Source organism: Pygocentrus nattereri, chromosome 22 (assembly GCF_015220715.1).
Source record: "Pygocentrus nattereri isolate fPygNat1 chromosome 22, fPygNat1.pri, whole genome shotgun sequence".
NCBI lineage: Eukaryota > Metazoa > Chordata > Actinopteri > Characiformes > Serrasalmidae > Pygocentrus > Pygocentrus nattereri.
Genome location: NC_051232.1, coordinates 15,495,677 through 15,510,364, shown reverse-complemented (window position 1 = coordinate 15,510,364; position 14,688 = coordinate 15,495,677).

Sequence of the window (14,688 nt, the reverse complement as noted above, 5' to 3'; positions counted from 1 at the left end):
TAGCTAGCCCTGATAGTCAGTTCATTTGGCTAGCTTTAGCTCTCCTTAAGGCCTACTGAGGCCAAATCTTGTATCTGAGGCCAAATCTGGAAACAGAATCAAAGTGAATTAAAAAATTTCTGGATTCAAACAGTCCTACCTGCCAGGCTACGTCAATTGTAACCACAGTGGAACATGGACAAACCTTTCCAGACAGAGTGATGCAATCAAAAAACACAATTACATTTCTGTCAGAAGAAGCTTGCAGCGTAGAATACTGTGAATTTGCTTCATCACAGATGGAAAGAATTGTTAAACCTAATAATGCTTAATTCCTAAGCTTCTGCTCTAGGAATATAAAGCTGCATTTATAAGTGCTTGCTGACATGCACTTATAGTCTGACATGACTGTCTCTTGGTGCAACCAGATGAGAAAAAGTGGACCCTCTGTGGTTGCCTTAACAGACCTCCATTCTGCTGAGGGACACCTGCAGAAGACTTGGCAGATAGTAAGCGGAAGCGGAGTGAAGCTGCAGAACGAACAGCCAGGACGGTTGGCATGGTTAGGCTGGCACAAACTGGGTCTGGCACACTGACTACTGGCTATGTCCTTTTCTTCCCATTGAAACAGCCAAGAGCACCTGACAGGTGGAAAGAGGACAGGAAGCTATGGATCCAGCACAGAGACCTGGCTTCTGTCCGAACAGGAACCTTACTGGGTGGCATGCACTGGAGGAGACTGAGGATGATGGATGGACAAAAGGAGACACAGTCTGTCTATGAGTGTGAGAGAGTGTGCAAGTATGCACAGACTATGGCCAAGTACTGCCAGATAACAAGCACTTACCTCCCACTTCTGTAGTTGGGTATACACATTTTCACACATGACTGCCAATATGCACACGTTATTACTTCTGTTGGCTCAGGTCACTACTGAATCCTCATTCCATTAGATTATACAAGGCAATACAATTCTGCAAAAATTGCCTGATGATGTTTCTCTCTTTTTTCACAAGACACAAGTTAATATTAATAATGATCACAACCAAACAACAGTGCACCTACCAAGCATAACCTGTCACTTACTCCAGGAGTGCAGACCAACACAGAAGTTCAAACTGTGGAGGGGAAAAAACCTATTTAAAGAACAAATTGAAAGTATTTAGATCTTAAATATGTACAGGTATTGTGTTATGATATACATAAATCATTAATGTCAACATGTGAAAATACTTTATGTTGTATAAAAAAAATATGGTGTATATAAATGTTTCGAAGCTGTTTTTGAGTTATGCTCAAAATTAGCTCCAAGTGCAATGTTCAATCAGTTTTTGGCAGAATGATCTATACATAATCACTGTCATATTAAAACATTTTAACACCGCTGGAAAGCACTAGCTGCCCTTCACACTGCATGAATATTACTTGATAAATGGACCAATAGAACTTTCCTGAAATTATTTGGACTTTTTTGCTATGTTAATGTACACTTCTCAAAAAAAATAAAGGGAACACTTAAACAACACAATATAACTCCAAGTAAATCAAACTTCTGTGAAATCAAACTGTCCACTTAGGAAGCAACACGGATTGACCATCAATTTCACAGCTGTTGTGCAAATGGAACAGACAACAGGTGGAAATTATTGGCAATTAGCAAGACACACTAAATAAAGGAGTGGTTCTGCAGGTGGGACCACAGACCACTTCTCAGTACCTTTCTGCTTTCTGGCTGATGTTTTGGTCACTTTTGAATGTTGGTGGTGCTTTCACACTCGTGGTATCATGAGACGGACTCTACAACCCACACAAGTGGCTCAGGTAGTGCAGCTCATCCAGGATGGCACATCAATGCGAGCTGTGGCAAGAAGGTTTGCTGTGTCTGTCAGCGTAGTGTCCAGAGCCTGGAGGCGCTACCAGGAGACAGGCCAGTACACCAGGAGACGTGGAGGAGGCCGTAGGAGGGCAACAACCCAGCAGCAGGACCGCTACCTCCGCCTTTGTGCAAGGAGGAACAGGAGGAGCACTGCCAGAACCCTGCAAAATTACCTCCAGCAGGCCACAAATGTGCATGTGTCTGCACAAACGGTTAGAAACCGACTCCATGAGGATCGTATGAGGGCCCGACGTCCACAGATGGGGGTTGTGCTCACAGCCCAACACCGTGCAGGACGCTTGGCATTTGCCAGAGAACACCAGGATTGGCAAATTCGCCACTGGCACCCTGTGCTCTTCACAGATGAAAGCAGGTTCACACTGAGCACATGTGACAGACCTGACAGAGTCTGGAGATGCCGTGGAGAGCAATCTGCTGCCTGCAACATCCTTCAGCATGACCGGTTTGGCAGTGGGTCAGTAATGGTGTGGGGTGGCATTTCTTTGGAGGGCCGCACAGCCCTCCATGTGCTTGCCAGAGGTAGCCTGACTGCCATTAGGTACGGAGATGAGATCCTTGGACCCCTTGTGAGACTCCATGCTGGTGCGGTTGGCTCTGGGTTCCTCCTAATGCAGGACAATGCTAGACCTCATGTGGCTGGAGTGTGTCAGCAGTTCCTGCAAGATGAAGGTATTGAAGCTATGGACTGGCCCGCCCGTTCCCCAGACCTGAATCCGATTGAGCACATCTGGGACATCATGTCTCGCTCCATCCACCAACGTCACATTGCACCACAGACTGTCCAGGAGTTGGCGGATGCTTTAGTCCAGGTCTGGGAGGAGATCCCTCAGGAGACCATCCACCACCTCATCAGGAGCATGCCCAGGCATTGTAGGGAGGTCATACAGGCACATGGAGGCCACACACACAACACTGAGCCTCATTTTGACTTGTTTTAAGGACATTACATCAAAGTTGGATCAGCCTGTAGTGTGTTTTTCCACTTTAATTTTGTGTGTGACTCCAAATCCAGGCCTCCATTGGTTAATAAATTTGATTTCCATTGATGATTTTTGTGTGATTTTGTTGTCAGCACATTCAGCTTTGTACAGAACAAAGTATTCAATGAGAATATTTCATTCATTCAGATCTAGGATGTGTTATTTGTGTTCCCTTTATTTTTTTGAGCAGTATATATTAAAGTTAAGGCAATTTAATTTTACCCATTAATTTACCATTTTGGATGTAGAACATTTTGTTACAACAGCTCTTCTTGCTTCATGCACTGGTAAGAGAGGAGAATGTACTGGGGGGTGGGTGTGGGTGAGTGTGAGAGAGAGTGAGTGAGAAAGTACTACGAGGATGGGGAAGGGAGGTAATTATCTGTTTGATGGCAGCAACAAAAGGTATCCAAATTCTCTCTCACTGGATAACACAACCAGAAAAATCTAAGCAATATACTAGCATTTAGACGTTAAGTGTAAAAATGAAGTTGATGAAAACCATACACAGGAATGATAATTACAGATGCATTCATATTTCTGGTCAAATATGATATCCATTAACTAGCACATTGTTGCACTCAATACATAATGTCAGTTCTTCAAGTGCTGTAATGTTCACTCTATAATTCACATGCAGTTCAAATTACTATAATTTTACATAGCTGTGGCTAAGCTAAATCATGCATTATATTTACTGCATTCATTATCAACAGACATTATTTCATGTCGATATTTACAATACATTACATATATAGTTACACAATTTCCTGTTTATTTGCTGAGTTTAACATTGGAAAAAACCCATAAAACAAAATGTGCTTTAACTTTTACACAGGACACATTTCAGTTTGATTTTTTTTCAATTGCTTGTTAACACAAATAGTTAATCAACCAATCAACTCAATGCATTTAGGCATGTAGGGGTGATCAAAACAACTTGCTGAAGTGCAAACTGAGCATCAGAATGGAGAAGAAAGGTGATTTAAGCGACTTTGAATGTGGCATGGTTGTTGGTGCCAGGCGGGCTGGTCTGAGTATTTCAGAAACCGCTGATGTACTGGGATTTTCACGCACAACCACCTCTAGGGTTTACAGAGAATGGTCTGAAAAAGAGAAAATATCCAGTGAGCGGCAGTTGTGTGGACGAAATGGACTGGTTCCAGATGATAGAAAGGCAACAGTAACTCAAATAACCAACCAAAATCTCTGAGGAATGTTTCCAACACCTTGTTGAAAGTATGCCACTAAGAATTAAGGCAGTTCTGAAGGCAAAAGGGGGTCCAACCTTTTACTAGCATGGTTTACTAATAAGGTGTACCTAATAAAGTGGGCAGTGAGTGTATATGTGTATATGTAAACAGATGTATACATCTCACTGACCATTCAAGACAGACAAATTCAAGTGTGAACAGGGCTGCACTGTTCAGAATCTGTTCAGCTCCGCGACCCCAGCCCTTTTTGGTGGATTTATTTTCATGTATATTCATTTTGGCACTATTTTCGGACGATAAATCTGACTCTCCTTCATGGCCTCCACTCGAAAACAGCTTAACCTGACTCCAACGTCCTCTCCAACAAAGAAGAAACCGAAACAAAACGACTCCGCGGATCAAGCTAACATGGCGACTACAGCGGACGCCATAGCCAAACTGGAGAGCATCCTGAAAAATGAGTTAGCAGCTTTGAGGGCGGACTTCTCCTCTCATATGAGCACAGTTCATTCGCTGTGTTCGAAATTCGACCAGTTAATGGGCGAACAGAGAGTACAGAAGAAAACCCTCAACGATCATGCTCGCCGACTGGAAGCTCTCGAGCAACAGGTGGTGGAACTGCAGGACCGCAGCAGGCGCAATAATCTCCGGTTAGTGGGGCTACCTGAGGGAGCCGAAAAGGACGACCCGGTAGGCTTCATCAGGCGGTCACTACAGCAGTGGTTTCCATCGCTAACGGGTAAAGAAAGAACTGGAAGTACAGCGGGCTCATCGCATATACAGCAAGACAAGCATTGACCGGCAGAAACCGAGAATCTTCATTTTTAAGCTCCTCCGCTACGGAGATAGAGAGCTGATCCTACGCGAAGCGAGGAAGCACGGGCCGGTAAGATTCAATGGCGGATCCACGCTTAGCTTCTTCCCCGACTTTTCTCCTTTTACGGCCAAGAAGCGGAGCTCCTTTACCGCGGTTCGGAGGGAGATGAGAGAGGCAGGCATTCAGAACTTTCTCATTTTTCCAGCGACTTTGAAGGTCTTAATCAACGGAGTAGTTAAAATGCTGAATGATCCAGAAGAAGCCCGCAAGCTTCTCGACTCTCACCTCCGACTGACCGATTCAGATATGGAGGCCCCTTAAGTCTGTACACAACACCGCAATTTGAGAGGTAGTGTTTGTTTTCGGTTTGCTAACTATGTGTCGGGGATGGGTAGGTAGAAACTCGAGTGTTTCATATAATTCCTGTTACCCCATTTTTCTGACATGTTTCACCCGCTGTTAATGAAGCGGGTGAATGTGCGGGAAGCGGTTATGTTTACGGTGCAGTTAATATTCGATAGCTATGACTGACTTAAATATCCTAAGCTGGAATGTTAACGGTCTGAACGAGCCTCATAAGTGTACGAGCTGCTTAGAATTACTGAGACGGAAAAAGATTGTTTCAGCCCTAATTCAAGAATCACATTTAAAAGAAGAAGATGTTTACAGGTGCAATAATAAATTTTACGAAGTGATTTCTCACTCTGCTGCAGGCAGTAAAACTAGGGGAGCGATGATTATGATACGTAGGACATTACAGATTTCTATATTGGAGAAAGGCGGTGATACTGAGGGTAGAATAGCTCACGTTAAAACTTTGGTCGCTAATAGAAAGATTGCGTTTTTGTCTGTTTATGCCCCCTCCACTGGAGATCCAAGTTTCTATTCTACGTTATCTGCTTATCTTTTGAACTTGTCAGACTGTGAGGTGGTGCTAGGGGCAGATATGAATGCAGTTATGTCGCACAATCAGTCCGGAGAAAATGAATCTTATTTGCAGAAGATGTGTGCAGAGAAACTCAGACAGTGCATATCTTCATCCTCTCTAGTAGATTGTTGGCGCTCTCTAAACCCATCCCTGAAGAAATATACATTTTTGTCGTCTAGGCATAGGACATACTCTCGAATTGACTATATGTTTATATCTAGAACTCTTCTTCCATTAGCTCCCATGGCTGATATTTGGGTTATGACTCTCTCAGACCATAATAGTAACTTTCTTAGATTAGTTATAACCCCTAAGCCACCACGGGCACCACGTTGGCGCTTTAATACCAAATTATTACAAGATAAAGATTACTGTGCACAGTTCAAAAATGAATTAAAGGAGTTTATTACAATAAATCAGGGCTCGGTGGATGATCCACGTATACTCTGGGATGCGGTAAAGGGTCTCATCAGAAATAATTCAATATCGTATGCTTCATGGAATAATAAACAACGCCTTAAAAAGATATCTGATCTTGAAGCGCAGTTAACATCTCTAGAGAACTCTAATCAGACTCTATATTCGGACGATACAGTAAAAGAAATTTTTGTTATAAAGCAAGAACTCAATCAGTTACTTAGACATAAGGCAGAATTTCTTATACAAAGATCAAGGCAAAATTATTACTTTCATGGAAGTAGGCCAAGCCACTTACTGGCTCTGAGATTGCGTAGTAACGAGAAATTTGCTAATATTTCGGCTATTAAATCTACATCCGGTGAGATCATGTCGGACGAAGCCGATATTAATGAAACATTCCGGTCTTTCTACTCAGAACTATACACATCTGAAGTAAACTCAAAAAAATGACGCCACCTTATCCTTTCTTTCCTCCCTTAACCTACCACACATGACAGACTCTGAGGCAAATTCACTAGCTGAACCAATACTCTCGACGAATTAAAATCTGCACTTCAAGGTATGAATAAAGGCAAGTCACCCGGTTTAGACGGAATCCCCAACGAATTTTATTTAACTTTCTGGACTGAGTTGGGCCCTCTTCTATTAGAAATGATTCTATATTCCATTGAAAATGGTTTTTTTTCGTCAACAAGTTAACATGGCTGTTATATCTGTTCTTCTAAAGAAGGACAAAGACCCCACTTCATGTGCTAGCTATCGCCCACTCTCCTTAATAGGCTCTGACATAAAATTATATGCTAAAGTTCTGGCTTGCCAATTAGAGACATATATGACTAAATTGGTCCAGCAAGATCAAACTGGTTTCATTAAATTGCGTAACGCCTCAGACAATCTTAGGCGCTTACTACATATTATCCACTCTTCGGAACAAACAGATTCCCATCATGCAGTTTTTTCCTTAGATGCTCTTAAAGCGTTTGATAGGCTTGAATGGAATTATTTATGGCTGGTCTTAGAAAAAATGGGGCTCGGTTCGAATTTTATTGACATGATTAAAGTTCTGTATTTCAATCCAACAGCAGTTATTTTAACAGGACGAACTTGCTCACAACCATTTCAGTTAAGTAGAGGGACCCGTCAGGGCTGCCCCCTCTCTCCTCTACTATTTGCTTTGTCCCTTGAACCCCTCGCACAGGCCGTCCGCCAGTCGACATTGATCTCACCGATAATCATTAACAACACGCTTCATCACATATCCCTATACGCAGATGATATTTTATTATTTGTGGATAAACCAAACAGCTCCATCACTCATATATTGACCCTCTTTGACAATTTTAGTCTTTTCTCTGGGTATAAGATTAATTGGAATAAGTCTTGCTTTCTTCCAATTAATTTCGATCCTAGTGCTGAGAAACTTCCTAGTATTATCCCGGTTATCACCTCCTTTAAATATCTTGGAATAAAAATTTTCCCGTCTTTAACTGACGTTGCGGCGAAAAATTTTAATGGCATTTTATCTAAGATAGACGCCGATCTCTCTAATTGGTCTCATTTTCCTAATTCCCTGCATGCACGTGTCTCTGCAGTAAGATGAATGTCCTTCCTCGCATTAATTTTTATTCATATATGATCCCTCTTTCTCCGCCAGTTGGGTTCTGGGATAAAGTTAAATCCAAATTGTCTCATTATATCTGGAATGGGAAACGTCCACGCATCAAACAGTCAACTCTTCAGCGTAGTAAACTGGAGGGAGGCCTCTCTTTACCAAATTTTAACACTAATCTTCCGAAAGCTACGAAAATTTTCGTAAGGGAAACCAGCGACCATGTAGCCCACTCCCCTGCTGTGAAGCGATTAACGCCCATTGTCTTGGTAATGATATGGAGTGCGGTGGAAGTGGAAACCCCCCATGCCCACCTCGAGCTCATACAACTCCCAAAGCAACGAACGTGATACAACTTCAAGGTAAACTTGAAGTTACAAGTGGACTGTATATGTTACCGATCCTACAACAAGCGGCAGAAAATTTGTAGACCCGTGTTTCAAAAGTTAAAATTCAAGCGCATGTAGCAGCAGACGTAGAGACGACTGTTTCACTAATGAATCCCGCTAAACAATAAAAAAACCTACAGTTTGAATCTCGCTCTTTGTACATTTCTTTTACTATAATATATAATGATATTTTGTCATCGAACACTTTCGGTTCTGCGTTTCAATTCGTGTAAGCGCTGTTTATTCTATTTTATGCTGTACTGCATCCAACAACAATTGTAAAGCTATTCTCGACAGAATATACTCAATAAAGGCAATGAGAGGAAAAAACAAATACATATGCTTCTAAACAACTTTATTCTGATCAAATAGTCAGAAAAACAAACAATTCAACCTCAGTTCCTTTTCCTGCAGATAACGATGACGAAGTTCCTCAGCAAGTGCACATAGAAAGACTCTCCTACTCTCTGTGGACCCCGTGCATGCCGTGTACAAAACATGCGCATTCATCGCTGCCAGGTCAAGTAGGTTGTAGAAGGCTGCAACTGGCCACCAGCGTGTTCCTGCGCGCACTGTGTATGCCCGCAGTCTTCTCCACACAGGATAGTAGGGAAAATGTAATTCACCTGCATTTGTGTTTCTGCTTTTATCATAACTCTGAAGAACACGCCCACAGCAGCTCATACTAATGTAAATCCGTGGCGCTTCATACATAACGTCAATACTGCGCTAATGACATGCATACACGGAACAATATGAAAGACGATAATATGGACCCGTGATAATGGTCCACCGATGTAAATGTGTGGCGCTTCTTACATAATGCCAATACTGCGCTAATGACATGCACATCCGGCAACAACATGAAAGACGATAATATGGACCCGTGATAATGGTTCACTGATGTAAATGTGTGGCGCTAATGACATGCATAAACAAGAAAATCTGTGGCTCCATACCTCTAGCTGAAAAGAAAAATTGAATCTATCTATCTATCTATCTATCTATCTATCTATCTATCTATCTATCTATCTATCTATCTAATTCAATTGCACATAGCAGATGACGTACAGACGACTATTTCACTAATGAGTCCCACTAAATAACAAAATAAACTACAGTTTGAAGCTACTCTAGACAGAATATACTCAATAAAGGCAATAAGAGGATGAAACAAATACATGTGGTGCTAAACAACATTATTCTGATCAAATCAGATACAAAAAAAAATAATCTGATATACAACAAACATTTAGCAGAATATTATATATTTGCAGAGGATATTAGTAGTAGTATTAGACTTTCTGTGTGCACCACAGAGCTGCTGTCTCAGTCCTCCTCTGTGAATTAACATAATAAAGGGTGATGTATGGTCCTGCTAATTGCTGGCAAGAAGGAGGGGTGATGTCCTGAGGATCTTGAAATCTCAGGAGGACTAGTGTTAAACTGTACGCCCAAGCTTTTGTTCTACGTCCACTGGCAGTGTGGTTTAATTCAAATCTCTGTACCTCATGGCGACCCATCAAAGAAACGCTTGTTGCACCACACACCCTTGAGGACTTGTTATTTAGTGGCATATCTATTAGACAATGTAAGCTACGCTTTGGCCCCATAATATCATATTTGATATCCATATGGAGAGCCGTTGAGAAAATGACTGGATCAGTTGTTAAATGGCATCGCCATTCCCCGCTTTTCCGCAATTATAATCTTCTCTCCGCTAATGCTCCCTTATGCTGCCCGCAGTGGTCTCAGAAGCACATTAAAAAAATTTGTGATTTATACAATGATGAAGGCCTAAAATCTTTTCAGGACCTTCAATCTCAATTTAACATACCAGCTACTTCTTTTTTTATGTATTTACGCATTAGATCAGTACTCCGCGCAAATGGGATTCTAGTTAACGCCAATCTACCCATACACCCTTTGCGTAAACTAATTTTGCAGAGTGACCTTACCCCGAATTCAGTATCTAACATTTAATCCTTTCTACTAAAATCTACTTATACTGCTCTGGGTATTATCCCAATATGGGAAAAAGACCTAGACACAGATTTACAAGACATCCCGACTGAACATATTTGGGGTCTAACATTTATATCCTCTAAAAACCCGAATCATCAAGTAATTCATTGGAAATTTATACATAGAGCATACTTAACTCCTTTAAAGCGATATCATATGCACCTGACCAGCTCTCCCCTGTGTGATTCCCTAGGGGAATTAGGGACTTTTATGCACTATTTTTGGTCCTGTCCATCATTATCAGCATTCTGGAATCAGTTTACATCTGACATATCAGAGTTGATTGAGAAAGACTTCTTTTTAACTCCGGACTTATTCTTTCTAAATAACATCTCAAGCCTCAACTTGTCACTATGGCAGAGAAATCTACTGCTTGCAGCTCTTACCACGGCAAAACTTCTACTGACCAAACGCTGGAACCCTACATGTAAGCTGCACAGAACTGCTTGGATTCAAACCTTATTGGACATAATATCTATGGAACTTTCTACAGCTCGTATACACGGGGCTAAGGCTAGGACTCTGGGAAGATGGCATGACGCCTTTGAGAGGGTGAAACTGCTTCTCTTGCACAAGTGAACTCTCAAGACTCTGGAGATTGATGGCAGCAATGTTCTTTTATATGTGACTGTATATTGATTTGTTCGGGTGGGGTCTGCCAGTAGGGGGGCCGGGAACCGGGAGGGTTGGGGGAAAAAAAAAAGGAAAAGAAACAATAAAACAATTGTTCACAAAAAAAGAGAATAGCACAAAGAGAACATACCAAATGTTGAAAATGAGAAATTTGTTTTTAGAAAAATATATATCAATTTGGAATTTGATGCCCACAACACATTCCAAAAAAGTTGAGAGGGGGACAACAAAACGCTGTTAAAGTTGTGTAATGCAACACCTGGTGGTTGATTAACAAGTCAGTAACACAATTGTGTTAAAAAGTGCTCAGAGAGTCTTTCAGAAGTAAAGATGGGGAGGGGATCACCACTCTGTTAAATACTGCACGTACAAGTGCAAAATTCAAGTGCAAAATTTGTGATCTTTGGACCCTCAGACAGCATTGCATTAAAAACAGGCATCATTGCAGTGGAAGTCACTGCATGGGCTGAGGAAGACTTCTGAAAACCACTGTCTGTGAAAACAAGTTTGTCGGTGCATCCATCCATCCATTTTCTAAGCCGCTTCTCCGTCAGGGTCGCGGGGGGCTGCTGGAGCCTATCCCAGCAGTCTTCGGGCGGAAGGCAGGATACACCCTGGATGGGTCGCCAGTCCATCGCAGGGCAGACAGACAGACACTCACACCTAGGGGCAATTTAGCACGTCCAATTGGCCTGACTGCATGTCTTTGGACTGTGGGAGGAAACCGGAGAACCCGGAGGAAACCCACGCAGACACGGGGAGAACATGCAAACTCCACACAGAGAGGACCCTGGTCGCCCGGCCAGGGAATCGAACTCAGGCCCTCCTCGCTGTTATGAGTGCATAGTTAAAAAGCAGCCTGTGGACGAAACCAGTCCTGCGTGTTCGTTGATGCAAAGTAAATGAGACAAGTAGATCAGACTGAAGTGAAACAAACGGTTTTATTACAGAATTCTGGAGAGGTTACAAACAGAGAACATGCATCATGTATCTCCCAAGTAAGCTCTGACCCCTTCTCATCTGACTCCCTTTTTTATAGTTGCATGACCGCTCCTTCCTTACCCCAGCCTCCAATATGTGCGTTAGGCCATCTCACTAATCCACATCATAAAAGTTTAAGGATGCGCTCGTGACATGAGTGCATCTGCAAGGTCAGCTTAAGGTATTTCCTGTGTTTATCAACTCCCCCCGTTTTCCAAACAATGGCTCTGCTTATCTGACCAGATGAACCACATGTGTGGTGTGCTAATCCCAGGGTCTACTACTATCAGCTTCGAGGTATTACCTGTTATCTGACGTCCTTGTGTATTCCACCATTAGTCAGCACACAGCCTTATGTGCTGACTCTTAGCTCTTAGAATAGCACAATATAACCATTAAGCTTTCTTTAATACATCTTAAAAGAGTAATATGAGCAATACTAAGGCTAATAATTCCACAATTCCCCCTTTTGACCTTTCACCCGAAAGGTCAACATTCAGACATAATATTTAAACATAAATTGTACCCCGATTTAGTTCCATGTTATTCTCCAGATCGCTATCCTGGTCACCAGAGCGGCCATTGCTATCCAGGAGAGGAAGCATAATGGCCCCCTTAGGCTCCTGTTTATGGAACATTGAAGTAATAAACCTCTCAGCTAATGTCCTAATACAAGGAACGCAGCAACAACCGCATATAATGAGGATGGCCAAAAACACAGCGATTGACATACATAGAGAGATAAACACGGCCTTCCATTTACCAAATACCTTATCCAACCACCCCGTGATGGCGTTGTCCAACCCAGAATTGTCATGCATTTCTTTAGAGAGAGCTTTGAGGCCCTCTAGGGCTTTAGTAACTGATCCATCCGGGGCGGTGTTGTTGGGGATGAATGTACAACACATATCACCAAACATGTGACAAACACCTCCCGTTTCCGCCAAAAGCATGTCTAAGGCCATTCTATTTTGTATAGCCATCAAAGACGTGGCCGAGAGTTGTGCGCTGAGGCCCTCAACGGCTACCTTGGTTAAATTGGCAAGGCGCATGACTTGGTATTTAACATAATTGATGCATTTTTGTTGGGGGTGACGGGGAAGAGGGCAGAGATAATAGGAATATTTTCAAATCCTGCGGCTATTTGATCAACTAACTTATATTCGTCGGGGACCCCCCTTGGGACCCCTATGGCGTCTATGTAAGTGAGTGAATTTTTGGTGAGATCAAAATGATCCTCTGTAGTTTCACGTTTTCGCCTATGCATAGTAATGTGTTTAGCCTGTCTCTGACCTACTAACAATATTGGAGACACCAGCCTTACCATGGCACAGAGACCGAATGTGTGAATAGGCATCCGGACTAAAAGAATAGTGCCGCCGCAGTAATAATATAGCCCTGCTCTGGCCCATGGGCCTACGGAGGCATTCCCTGAGTATGTAATGTGACACCAATCAGGGTTAATCTGGCCTATCATTTTACCTCGGCCGGTGCCATCAACGTAAGTGTGATTAAAACAGGTGAAGTTGCCGCTAAGTGGTGCTCTAAATGGGCCCGTACCCGTCGTATTGGCTATAACTGGGAAAATATCGGCTAATGTAGTGCAGTTAATCGGGTTCGCTTGTTTTGTGAGCTCAATCATACATTTAAAGCCTGTCATATCTGTGTCTGGAAATAAAGGAGCTGGGGCTAAGGAGAGCGGGGCACGAGCCTGTGCACAAGCCACGCAGTCCTCCACCCCAGCTTCCCCAGCCTGGGCTGCTAACCATTTGAGCCACAAATTATCCCCTACGTATCCTGTAGTTAATTTAACAATATCACCCGGTGACCACTTAGTATAGTCCGAGCCCTTAAGCCCTGGATCAGTCACCTCCTGGGTGGCGGGGGTAAATGTATTAGTCATGGTACTAACCGATGCTGATACAACTTTATTGTGCATATTTATTTTAATTAACCCTAATGGGTCCTTACCCGATACATCTACTCCTAATATGAGGTATGGAGAACGACCAGTCCTACCCCGATGCACATCCATAATCGATTTCTCCCATTTAATAGATAAGGTCAATGGATTTTGAGTCCTGCTAAAGTCTCGTTGAAATGACATATGTTCCCAATCTGTCTTATGAGTGTAAGCATCTCTTGCAGCTAAGGTGGGTTGCCATCTACCCGTATATTTTATCACTGAGTGCCAATACCTACACCACCTATCATCCCAGCCCCAACCAAACCCACACTTAGTCGTGACCTGCAGATCCCAGCAAAGATATACGTCATAACCTCTATATGTTGAGTTCTGACCTGCGCAGTTAATGACGTCACACAAATCAAAGGTCCATGCTGTGGAGCTGCCTAGGGTGTAGTCTAATTCTATTCCCCGTATTTAATAATACAATGGTCTTTGTTTGTAGTTGATCGTCTACTTCTGATTTTAACTATGTCCGGTGGTGCTGTGACATGGTCGGGGTTAACGGAGGTGTTCATATTAAGATACTGTGTTATCTGAGTGATATTATCATTTGTAGTATTGGGGAGGGAGGAGCTGTCATGCAAGGTGATCTGAGCGAAGCTTGCAAAACAGAGCATAAAAATACCAAACATACATAAAATAATCATGCCCGCATATAAAACACATTTCTCCTTTTCTTCAAGTCCCTTTCTGTCTTCTAAGGAGAGTCTCCTAAACCCCTGTGTTCTGTCATTTCCGAGGAACCACATGTTACCCCAAAAGCTAACGAACAATAATTAACTATATGTATATGTGTAAAGGTGCTCTTCGCCAGATGTTGGCCCTTCTGCGCTGGAGGCAGGGTAGA